Source organism: Balaenoptera borealis, assembly GCF_965194805.1.
Source record: "Balaenoptera borealis genome assembly, chromosome: 4".
In the NCBI taxonomy this organism is placed as follows: Eukaryota; Metazoa; Chordata; class Mammalia; order Artiodactyla; family Balaenopteridae; genus Balaenoptera; species Balaenoptera borealis.
This window is the reverse complement of record NC_138861.1, coordinates 124,475,008-124,487,027: the sequence shown is the minus strand read 5'-3', so window position 1 is coordinate 124,487,027 and position 12,020 is coordinate 124,475,008. Positions and strand designations below refer to the sequence as shown.

General features: G+C 36.1%; 1 long non-coding RNA gene across 2 annotated transcripts in view; it reads right to left on the bottom strand.

The window, feature by feature from the left end:
* LOC309627614 overlaps nucleotides 1-11,758 on the bottom strand; it is a 91,638-nt gene extending 79,880 nt beyond the window's left edge. For both annotated transcript variants that reach the window (XR_014243855.1, XR_014243856.1), the window contains exon 1: nucleotides 8,643-11,758. This is a non-coding gene — a long non-coding RNA (uncharacterized lncRNA). The remainder of the gene's footprint in view (nucleotides 1-8,642) is intronic.
* Between the last annotated feature and the right edge of the window lie 262 nt (nucleotides 11,759-12,020).

Sequence of the window (12,020 nt, the reverse complement as noted above, 5' to 3'; positions counted from 1 at the left end):
ACAAAACAAGTTTCAATAAATTCAAGAAGACTGAAATCATATCAAGCATCTTCTCCAACTACAATGGTATGAAACCAGAAATCAATCACAAGGAAAAAATGAGGAAAAAAACCCATAAAAATGTAAAGATTAGACAACATGCTACTGAACAACCAAGGGGTCATCAAAGAAATCAAAGGAGAAATCAAAAAATACCTAGAGGACAAATGAAAACAGAAATATGACATACCAAAACCTATAGGATGCAGCAAAAGTGGTTCTAAGAGGGAAGTTCATAGCAAGAAAAATCCCAAATAAACAATCTAAATTTACACCTAAAGGAACTAGAAAAAGAAGAACAGATTAAGCACAAAAATAGCAGAAGGAAGAAAATAATAAAGATCAGGGTGGAAATCAATAAAATAGAGGCTAAAAAAAAATACAAAAATCAATGAAACTAAGAACTAACTTTTGAAAAGACAAAATAAAAACTAGCTAGACTCACCAAGAAAAAAGAAAGAAAATGCAAATAAATAAAATCAGAAATGAAAGAGGAAACATTGCAACTGATTCCACAGAAATAAAAGGATCATAAGAGACTACTATGAACTATTATACGCTAACAAATTGGACAACCTAGAAGAAATGATCAATTCCTAGAAACATACAATCTTCCAAGATTGAATCATGAAGAAATAGAAAATCTGAATAGACTGAATAGGTTTGACCCTTGAACAAGATGGGTTTGAACTGTGCAGGTCCACTTATATGTGAATTTTTTAAAATAAATATATACTATAATACTACACAATCCATGGTTGGTTGAATCTGTGGATGTGGGAACTGAAGATAGGGAGGGCTGACTATAAAGTTATATGCAGATTTTCAACTGTGTGAAGGCATCAGTGTCCCTAACCATTGCTTTGTTCAAGTGCCAACTGTCATCGGAAAAAAATTAAAAGTAATCAAAAATCTCCCAACAAACAAAAGTGCAGGACTAAAGATTTTGAATGGTGAATTCCACAAAATATTCAAAGAATTAGTACTTATGTTTCTCAAACTCCCAAAAAATTGAAAGGAAGGGAAACCTTCTAAACACATTTTTCAAAGCCAACTTTACCCTTATACTAAAACCAGACTAGAACACCACAAAAAAAGTAAATTACAGGCTAACATTCTTGACAAACACAGATGCAAATATCCTCAATAAAATATTAGAAAACTGACTGCAACAATACACAAAAGGATCATACACCACAATCAAGTGGAATTTATCCCAGGAATGCAAAGATTGTTCAAATCAATCAGCATGATACATCACATTAACAAAATGAAAGATAAAAATCATATGACTGTCTCACTAGATGCAGTAAAAGCTTTTGATGAAATCCAACATCCATTTACAATAAAAATTCTTAACAAAGTGGATATAGAGGGAACATACCTCAACATAATAAAGGCCATATATGACAAACCCACAGCCAATATCATTCTCAATGATGAAAAGCTGAAAATTATCCCTCTAAGATGAGGAAGAAGACAAGGATGTCCACTCTCACCACTTTCATTCAACATAGTATTGGAAGTTCTAGCCATGGCAATTAGACAAGAAAAAGAAATAAAAGACATTCAAATAAGAAAGGAAGAATTAAAACTGCCACTATTTGCAGATGAAATGCTACTATATAAAAAAAGTCATAGAATACAAAAATCAAGATACAGAAATCTGTGGTGTTTCTATACACTAATAATAAACTATTAGAGAAATTAAGAAAACAACTCCATTTACAATTGCATCAAAACAAACAAACAAACAAACAAACCTAGGAATAAACAACCAAGGAGGTGAAAGACCTGTAGACTGAAAACTGTAGGACATTGATAAAAGAAAATGAAGAGACACAAATAAATGAGAAGATATTCTGCGTTCACGAACTGGAAAAATAAATGTTAAAATGTCCATACTACTGAAAGCAATCTATAGATTCAATGAAATCCTTATCAAAATTCCAATGGCATTTTTCACAGAACTAGAACAAGTAATTTTAAAATTTATATACAACCACCAAAGACCTTGAATAGCCAAAACAATCATGAGAAGAAAGAACAAAGCTAGAAGAATCATGATCCCTGGTTTCAAACTGTACTGCAAAGCTATAGTAATCCAAACAGTATGGAAGTGGCACAAAAACAGACATACAGATTAAGAACCCCAAAATAAACCCACTCATTTATGGACGATTAATTTACAACAAAGAGCAAAGAATATACTATAAAGGAAGGAAAGTCTCTTCAATAAATAGTGTTGGGAAAACTGGAGAGTCACACATAAAAAAAAGAAACTAGACCACTATCTTATACCATACACAAAAATTAACTCAAAATAGAAAAAGACTTGAATGTAAGACCTGAAACCATAAAATTCTGAGAAGAAAACACGGGTAGTAACCTCATTGACATCAGTTTTAGCAATGATTTTGTGGATCTGACTCCAAAGGCAAAGGAAACGAAAGCAAAAATAAACACATAGGACTACATCAAACTAAAAAGCTTTTGAACAGCAAAGGAAACCATCATCAAGATGAAAAGGCAAACTACTGAATGAAAGAAGGTATTTGCAAATCATACATCCAATGAGGGGTTAATATTCAAAATATATAAGAAGAATAACTCAACAACAAAAAAAGCAAACAAACTGATTTAAAAAATGGATATAAGATCTGAACAGACATTTTTTCAAAGAAGATATATACATGGTCAATAGGCACATGAAAGGATGTTCAAGATCACTAATTATTAGGGAAATGCAAATCAAAACCACAATGAGATTTCACCTCTCACCTGTTAGAATGGCTGTTCTCAAAAAGACAAGCGATATCATCTTCCTCTCTAACACAGGAGGATTGGCTGAGGGTAGGAGCTGGCTGAGGGCAGGGGACCTGGTGAGTCCTGGGGGTCACAGCCTGCTACCTGGAAGGCTCAGACAAAAAAGTGAGTGCCAAGATAAGTCAAAGAGAAGGATTTCTGTAGGTAGTGACATTTGGGCATATATAGAATTCAGGCCTAGCAAAAAAGATGGGAAAAGTTACTCCAGACAGAGATGGATGCCAGATAGTTCCATGGTTACTTAGTTGTACTGTCTCGCATTGTTCTGTATAATTTTCTGTAGCTCTCAGAATGTTATTAAAATTTTGAAGAAAGAAAAAAAAAGAAAAACTGTTTTAATATTACTCTCAATATAATTCATGATATTAATAGTGTGGCAGGCTTTGTAGACTGTCTCAATAACCATTTTAAGCCTCCTTCAGGCATGCTTTCCTTGTACTTTAGAGGCTGGAAGTCTAAAATCTCCATTTGCCAGTCACGCTTGAATCTAACAAGCTGGGTATAATTTAGGTTCTGCCAGTCAGTCACGCAAATCAGACTTTGAGGCTTAAATTTGGAACTGAGTTAAGTAGGAGGAGAGGCAAGGAGTGAGAATCTGCTTTGTAATAAGGATCAAGGTAGATGGAGCTTTGTGGACACCTGGACACAGCTTCTTGATTCTATGACTTCAGCTGAAGGGCTATGGCAGCTACTTTCCAACTGAGGGCAGTGAGTATGATACTGAGGTGTGGGGTCTATACTCAGAAGTCCAACCTAGAGTCAGCTACTCCAGCTCTTTAAAAGATTTTGAAAGCCATGAAATGTTAGGTGTGAAATCCTTTTCTGCTTAAACTAGCTAGGGTGGTATCTGTTGCCTATAACTGATAAATAGGTCAAAAGAAGAACAATGTAGCCTCCTTGATATCAAAAAAGACTTTAGTAAAATACAATTATCTTGATTCCTATTAGACTTTCTTAATGAAAGTGCGATATAGGTGGATCCTTTCTTAATGAAATCAAATATATGTCTTTAAAACAAGCTGATATCATGCTTATTGGATGAACACAAAAAGCATTCCCATTAATATATAACACAAAGTTGCCTACATCTTCACCAGTATTTTTTAAGATGTTTTATCTGGATGTAGCAGCCAATATAATTAGAGAAGTGAAAGGAAAAAGAAGCATAAGAATTGAACAAAAGAAACAAATTTTTTACTATTTTTATAACTAGAAAATCCAAGAGGATCAAGTAAAATTTCTAGAAAAATTAATTATCTAGTTATTAAATTAATATACAGAAGTCAAACCTCTCTGTTTACAGATAACTGCACAGAATAAATGGGAAAAATTCCCATTTATAAGCCACCAAAACCAAGAGAAAAGAAACAGAACCTAAAAATAAACTTAACAAACAATATATTAATTCCCTACAAAGACGTCTAAGCTATGAATCTACATATTTTATAGGACTCCAACAAAACTAACAAGAGAATATTTAATATCCATTTTTTGAAAGTAGATTAACTGATTAAAAAGTTTACAGTGAAAATGACCATGCAAGAAAGCCATAAAAATTCTGAAATGTTAGAGATCAGGTAATTTATGATAATGGTTACTCATTATTAAAATTCATTTGGGAGCAACAGTCATTTAAAGAATGTGCTGTAGTTTCATGAGTAGGTGGAAAGTTTCAGAAATATGTTGTCCTAAATAAGCGTCAGCTGTTAGTATATGATAAAAGTGGTATAAGGTGGCAAAGGTGGTTCAATCAGGAAGAAAAGATTTTTTAAGATATAATTCCAGATAGACCAAAAATTTAAACTTAAAAAAAAAACACAATTGTAAAAGCACTAGAACAAAAAACAGGGGAACCTTAATCCAACCTTGCTTTAGGTAACTCCTTTTTAAAATAAGACACAATACATAAAAACCATAAAGAAAATTATTGATAATTTCAACTAAATAAAAGTTTTATATGGTAACCATGTCATAAACTAAGTACAAAGTCAAATAGTAAAATGAAAATGTATATAATTACAACATGTTACTCATGGTTCTAATTTACATTCTTATAAAAGTTTTATTAAGATATAATTCACATACCATACTATTCACTTAAAGTGTACAATTCAATGGTTTTTAGTGTATTCACAGAGTTATACCATCACAACAATCAATTCTGGAATATTTTTATCATCCCAAAAGAAACCCTGTATCCCTTAGCAGTTACTCCCCATGTCATTCCAAGCCAGTTCCCTCAGCCCTAAGCAACCTTCTTTCTGTCTCTATAGATCTGCCTATTTTGGGCATTCTGTAAAAATGGTAAACTATATTCAGTCTTTTGTGACTGGATTCTTTCACTTAGCGTAATGTTTTCCAGTTTTCCAAGTCCATCCATGCTGTAGCATAGCATGTACCAAAACTTCATTTTTTTAATGGATGAACTTTTTATTAATGATAATATTTCATTGTATGAATATAACACAGTTTACTTATCCATTCATCTGTTGATGGGCATTTGAGTTATTTCCACTTTTGGCTATTATGAATAATGCCATTAAGAACATTTCTCTACAAGTTTTTGTGTAGATATATGTTTTCATTTATCTTGGATATATATCTAGAAATGGAATTGCTGGATCGTACGTAATTCTATTTTTAAACTTTTGAGGAACTGCCAGACTGTTTTCCAAAGTGGCTACACCATTTTACATTTCCACCAGAAGTGTACCAGGGCTCCAATTTCTCCATATACTTGAAAACATTTGCTATTATCTTCGTGTAGTGTTATGTGAAGGTTTTGATTTACATTTCTTTAATGGCTAATGATGTTGAAAATCTTTTCAAGTGCTTATTGGCCATTTGTATATCTTCTTTGGAGACATATCTATTCAGATTTTTGCCCATTTTTAAACTGCACTCTCTTTTTTATTGAGTTGTAAGAGTATTTTATATGAAACAGAAATATGGTTTGCAATTATTTTCTCCCATTCTGTGGGTTGCCTTTTCCCTTTCTTGATAGTGTCCTTTGAATCTGGCTTTCTAGACTTCCTTTTTTCAGTGTGGAGCCTCCACCCTACGAGTGACCCGGGCTGGGGAGATCTGAGTCCCCATATTCTCAGCCCGCCACACCTGGAGTAGAGCCTCGAATCCATGCTTGGGAAGGGAATGAGGGAAAGGAACCTTAGCCTCATTTTTTCAGAATTTTGTCTCTTCAATTTGGAGTTGGAGGGAATGAGAAATGTTGGTGGCTTGCCTCTCATGTGAGATACTGCATCCCTTGACTGGGAGCTGAGGACACCTGGAGTCTCATTTTTTTGGCCACACATACCTTGAGGGAGTAGAGAGGGAAGGAGTGGGTCATGGCTCAAGTGCCACAGACACTCACTCTTCTCAACAAAATTTGGTCAAGTAAATTTTTTAAAAATAAATGTTTCTTCATTTGCTGTTATGTGCTTAAGACAATTTTCAAAGATTTAAAAACATGCTGTTTTAAAAAATTTTTACCAATTATGGTTGTTTTCCTGGGGACAGATCCATAGGTTTCCTAATGCCACCATTCAGGAAGTTTAATTGTACCAATTTACTCTTCAAAAAGATTTTAGAAATTAAAAATATAAGGTAAAAACCCTTTATCTTTAATTCTACCTGTTGCATCTGAATCACAGAATGTTACATTTAGAAGGAATTTTTGCAATCATCTGTTACAATCATCCCATTTTATGTATGAGGAAACTACTCCTTTAATAACTAAAAGATTTTTGCTGAGGTTCACACAGCTACTCAGTGCTAAAGCCAGTACAGGATCCATTGCCATTCGAATTTTAATGCCAACTTGGGAAAGAAGTCTTTATACCAGTGTTCTAAACCCAGGGATGAGGGAATGACATTATCACTGCCTTCTTCACATGTGTATCATACCTTCATCACGTGCAACACCTTCTGCTTTCTTTGCATGGAGTGCTAGGTGCGAAGAAGACAGGAAAGCAAGTAAAGACCAGAATGAGAATAAGGAGGAGAGAGTCTGGGCGATTGTTGCTAGCATCTTCCTCGGCAGCATATCTGCTATTTTTTAAAAGGTTATTTTGGACAGACAAGGTAGTAATCCTGCCTACTGAGGATGTGAAGGAAATGATCTTAGCCACAAAGTTTAGTTATCTGAAATATTCTCCCTCCACTTTTTCTCCAATCCAAATTTACTTAGTTGTTTCAAAATATTTTGTCTAAAAATCTTTTCTGACCCACAGAAGAAGTCTTCGGTTTGACTTATAGTATAAGGGTACTTATATAACTACAAGCAAGATTGATATGCTGGGGATTTAAACACACCTATACCTGAATGTTAACTGTTAAAGGCAAAGAGTCACAGAAGTTAAATTGCTGGCTGCAGATAAATATATATGTAAACTTCAAACAATTTCAACAACCCACTTTTTTTTTTTTTTTTTTTTAAATGGGGATCACGGTTGGATGAGCACAATTGCCCAAGGCCACGCCGGGATCTCATTCTTTTTTTTTTTTTTTTTTAAATTAATTAATTAATTAATTTATTTTTGGCTGTGTTGGGTCTTCGTTTCTGTGCGAGGGCTTTCTCTAGTTGCAGCAAGCGGGGGCCACTCTTCATCGCGGTGCGCGGGCCTCTCACTATCGTGGCCTCTCTTGTTGCGGAGCACAGGCTCCAGACGCGCAGACTCAGTAATTGTGGCTCACGGGCCCAGTTGCTCCGCGGCATATGGGATCTTCCCAGACCAGGGCTCGAACCCGTGTCCCCTGCATTGGCAGGCAGATTCTCAACCACTGCGCCACCAGGGAAGCCCCTCAACAACCCACTTTTAATGGTCTGATATCTACCCTTTCCCATTGCTACCTCTGGGCTAAAAGAAGCATATGCCTGCAAGTGAAAAAAGCCACAGAACTAACCCATCCTTCAAGTTCCTGCCTCCCTCAGCCAGGCAAAATGCCCAGTTGGCTGACTTTGAGGTCGGGCTGCAAGACATAGTTATGTAAAATATCTCCTTGAGGCTAGCAGTTTCAATAATATTTTCAGCTTTGAACTACTGCTGAGTTTTGTTTCATTTGATCCTTGATGCAGCTTTGGAAAAGATAGAATCAAAAGGCCACTAAAATGTAATATAAAAGAAGTAGAATGGGATAAGATAAAATAATGACAAAGCATGTTTAAAGGAAATGCATTTACTGAAAGAAAGAAGAAAGAGAAAATTGGAAATAAAAAAGACAAAAATATAATGAGGAAGAAAATGGCTAAGAACAAAGTGGATAATAGGAGTGAGAAAAATTGGAAAAGATGGGAAAGCACATAAAACAAGGGGAAAGATCTAAACCTGTTAATTACATAGTTTTAACTGCTTAATTCCATACTTCCCTGTGCTGATATTTCTGCTTCTGCTAATCATCATTTTTGGTGTTATTTTTGTCTGTTTATTTTTTGGCTGAAACATAAAGACTTGCAGGATGTGAGCAATAAAGTATGCCTCTTGGATAACCCTGTGTTATCATTCCAAACTTCAAACTAACATCCGTTGCAGATTCACCATTAGTCAAGCAAAACTTTTGAAGGTAAATAAACGATGTAATGAATTTAATATTAGCCTAGATGTTAAACACACTGGAAGAAATTTTCTTGAAAAAATATTTAGATTAGAGTAATTGCCTCTTTTTCCTTGCACCAATTCTGAATTATGTCAGGACATGCATTTGCTATTGAATCAAAAAAAGTCTTTGGAAGGTAAAGTGTAAATATTAATGAAATCTGAATAGAAGCCTGAGAGACTCACCTGCAAACAAAAGATGGGAGATTTGCAGCATGATCTTTTTGAGATTTCTTTTTGCATCTAAGAGAATTTTCCTGCTTTAGAAAATTTCCTTAGAATTTTCCTAAGAGTTGTCAGAATAACACGTTGTCTGTGTGTCTTCCAGATTAAGAGGCCTCTGGATATATGAAGAGCCACTGAACAATTCCCAAAGTGTCTCCTGTTGATAGTCAGCAGAGCTTGATTCTCTGGTTTTCCTGCTTGTGATAGATTAAAAAACACAAATTAGAAAGCAGGGGATAACAGCTCAAAACAGACACACTTGTTTAGGAATAAGTGACAGCTGACAATCTACAGTGAGAGAGACTCTACCAGAACCCAAAAATGGGCTCAAAATCTAAAAATAAAAGGGGGGAGGTTATAGAACCCTAGAAGAAGTGAAACATAGTTAATACTTTATAGATAGCTAGATAATAGAGGTGATAGTTGATAGATGATGAAAGAAAGGAAGGAAGGAAGGAAGGAAGGAAGGAAGGAAGGAAGGAAGGAAGGAAGGAAGAAAGGAAGGAAGGGGAAATAAAGAACCTCTGGAAATAGCTCTGTCCCAGTAGATTGAGGAAGTTGATGCTCATAAAGCATCCATAGAGTGATTGGCTTATCAACTCTAATCCTTTGCTGCTTCAACTCCTTAAACTATTACCTGTAGCTTCAAGACTTTTCAAACCGTAAACTGGAAAATTTTGTTAATCCTAATCTTGTGTAATGGGGATTGAGTAGCCAACCTAATTCTCTAGTTCCATTCTCACCTTTCACCGGGGATTTAGTCTTATGTTCCACATTAGTGGCTGTCCTGTCCTGTGTGCAGGGTTCCAGATCCTCTGAGACCTTGCCTCATTTTCCAGTTTTCCCAGGTGTTTGATCCTTGTCTGGGGCTGAATCCCTATTCATTCTGGTCAGAACTCCAGATGTGCCACAGTCACATCTCCCTGGATTTCAAACTATTGCTACCCGCCAGGCTGGTCTGGTGTGGTTTCTCTATCTATTGTGAGCAGGCCGCCCACAGTGGCTCGTCACTGATTCCCACCGCCCTCTTGCCCAACCTTCTCTTGCTGACAGCAACACTCATTCTATTGCCAGGGCTCTGTCTGACCTCAAGCCTTTAGCTGTCCCATCCTGCCACCACCCAAGTCTGGACTGTAACACACTGAAACACTGGGAAGAACTCAAGATCTGTTCATTTCAGTTTTAGAAGGTGAGGACTATAGAAAGCATTGTCATAAACTGTCATTAATAAGTATTAGAGAAAACATGAGAATCTTTGGTGAGCACATTCCCAGATGTCTGGAAAAACCAGTTATGTAGAAAACTTCATTTTTTAACAACAGCAAGTACAAGTACACATTTGCTCATTATTCCATTTGACACAAATATATTTAAGATAAGCATTTAAAGTGCCACTTTAAGATAAGTGCAGTGCAGTGTGGAGACATTAAAGCCCTGGCTCTCAGGGGCTCTTGCCTTGGGGGGGAGGGGGGGGAGTTGTTTCTGCTTTCGGAAATGGAAAGAATATTACCAGAAGCAAGGAGTCTCAACGTCCACATTGTGTCTTTCATCTAACCCAACATTTCTCTGAAAGAAGAGGTTCCACCTCTAAATCATAATCTAGACCCTTTCCAACATTAAGCACTTTCTCTTTTCAGTGTGGGTGCAACGACCGTCTTTACAGGAGAAGCCTCACGTTCAGGTCATCCTGCCACTAATGGCCACACCCTTAGGCTGTGCCCACATTTAAAGGATTTGACATAACCTCTCTGGTAACTGCACCCCTGTGGCTGCCCACAGGGGTCTGTGCCCTGCACAACGGGCTACTTCAGGTTCCAAGCACCTTCATATTATTAGAGCAATTTGCCTTGTCAAGAAAGCTGCAGCAGGTAAACGTCAGTGATCCTGTTCCTTCTGCACTGACCTCTATTCTAATGTGCAAAGTAGCACACTTCAGTCCTCAGGTAAGAAAAGTAATTCAAACATATTTTATGATGAAGTCTTATATTGAGAGGAAAATTCATTACAAAGCCACTAATAAGCAGAATATCAGGAAATTTCCCCCATATTTGGAAAGAAGTGCATCAAAGAAAAGTTTGTGGGTTTTTTGGTTTTGGGGTTTTTTTGGTCTATATCAGTCATCTTTATTTTATCGATCTATTCGCCTGATTGGAGGGTCACCAATAAATCTCTATTTTATTCAGAGGTAGCATTATGACTGAGAAAATTGAGGAGCGAGGTCCATATCATACAATCAAGGCAACCCATTTATCAAAACGATACTGACAAAGAAAATAAACTGAACTAAATATTTTGTGCTATTAATCATGGCACAAATATAAATAAAATCAGGGTCAATGCCTGTTATTCTTGTATTGTCCTCAAAGGGAAAAACCAAGTGAATTAAATAACCTAAACTGATCACATTAAACGCAGTGATGCAGGCAAATATTCTCCATGCCTTATAAATAAATTTTAAATATTTGTAAACACTTCTCCTTGAGCTGCTTCTCAAGTGTATTAGTTTTCTCTATCTTTTTTTAACCTGCTTCCTTATGTCCTATGACATAGTAATAAGATGCTTAAACGTGAGGCAGAGGCAGAACATGAAACACCAGACTGCTGTGTCCTTCACTGATGAGACAAATAGTCATCAACTGACTGATTGACTTAGTGTGGACTAGATACCAGGCACTGAACTGCTTACACCATGACAAAATAGGAATTATGCTACCAGCTAGACAGAAGTTTGCCTCTATTAGAAGGAAGATTTCTATGCTCACTTCTCTCTGACATATCTATGACAGTCAGGTAGATTTTTAATTCTATGCAAATTATGTTCTGTCCTATGAAGACAAAACATTAATGTCAGCAAGAGGACCCATTTCAGCTGGAGGATGAAAGTATACTGATTGACCAAGCAGAGTTCCAAGATACTCTTCAACTAAGAAATATACTACGTTTTAGACATTTGAAGCAGATTTCTTTCTAGTGTCTGCATTATGAATGTTTCACATTCATGTTTTCAAATCAGTGAAATAAGTTAATGTACACAAAATTACATCATAAACGCCAAAGCTTTGCAGATTAAAAATGTTTGTGTCTTTTTAATGTTGGTTTTCACAGGAAAGAAAATTTAGAACTGGGTTATACTTGGTTGGTCATTACTGATAGTCATTCAATTATCAGAACACAGTACAGGCAGTCAGATTTATAGCAGCTTAATAAGGATAAACATGCTTAAGTGTCCTGCTGGAAGAGGGAGAAGCTTGCTAGTTGTCTTACATTTGCAAAGGTGCACATTCTTTCTTAGCTTTGGGAGGATGTGGAGGAACCTAGGAAACCAGGTGTTAATGGCAG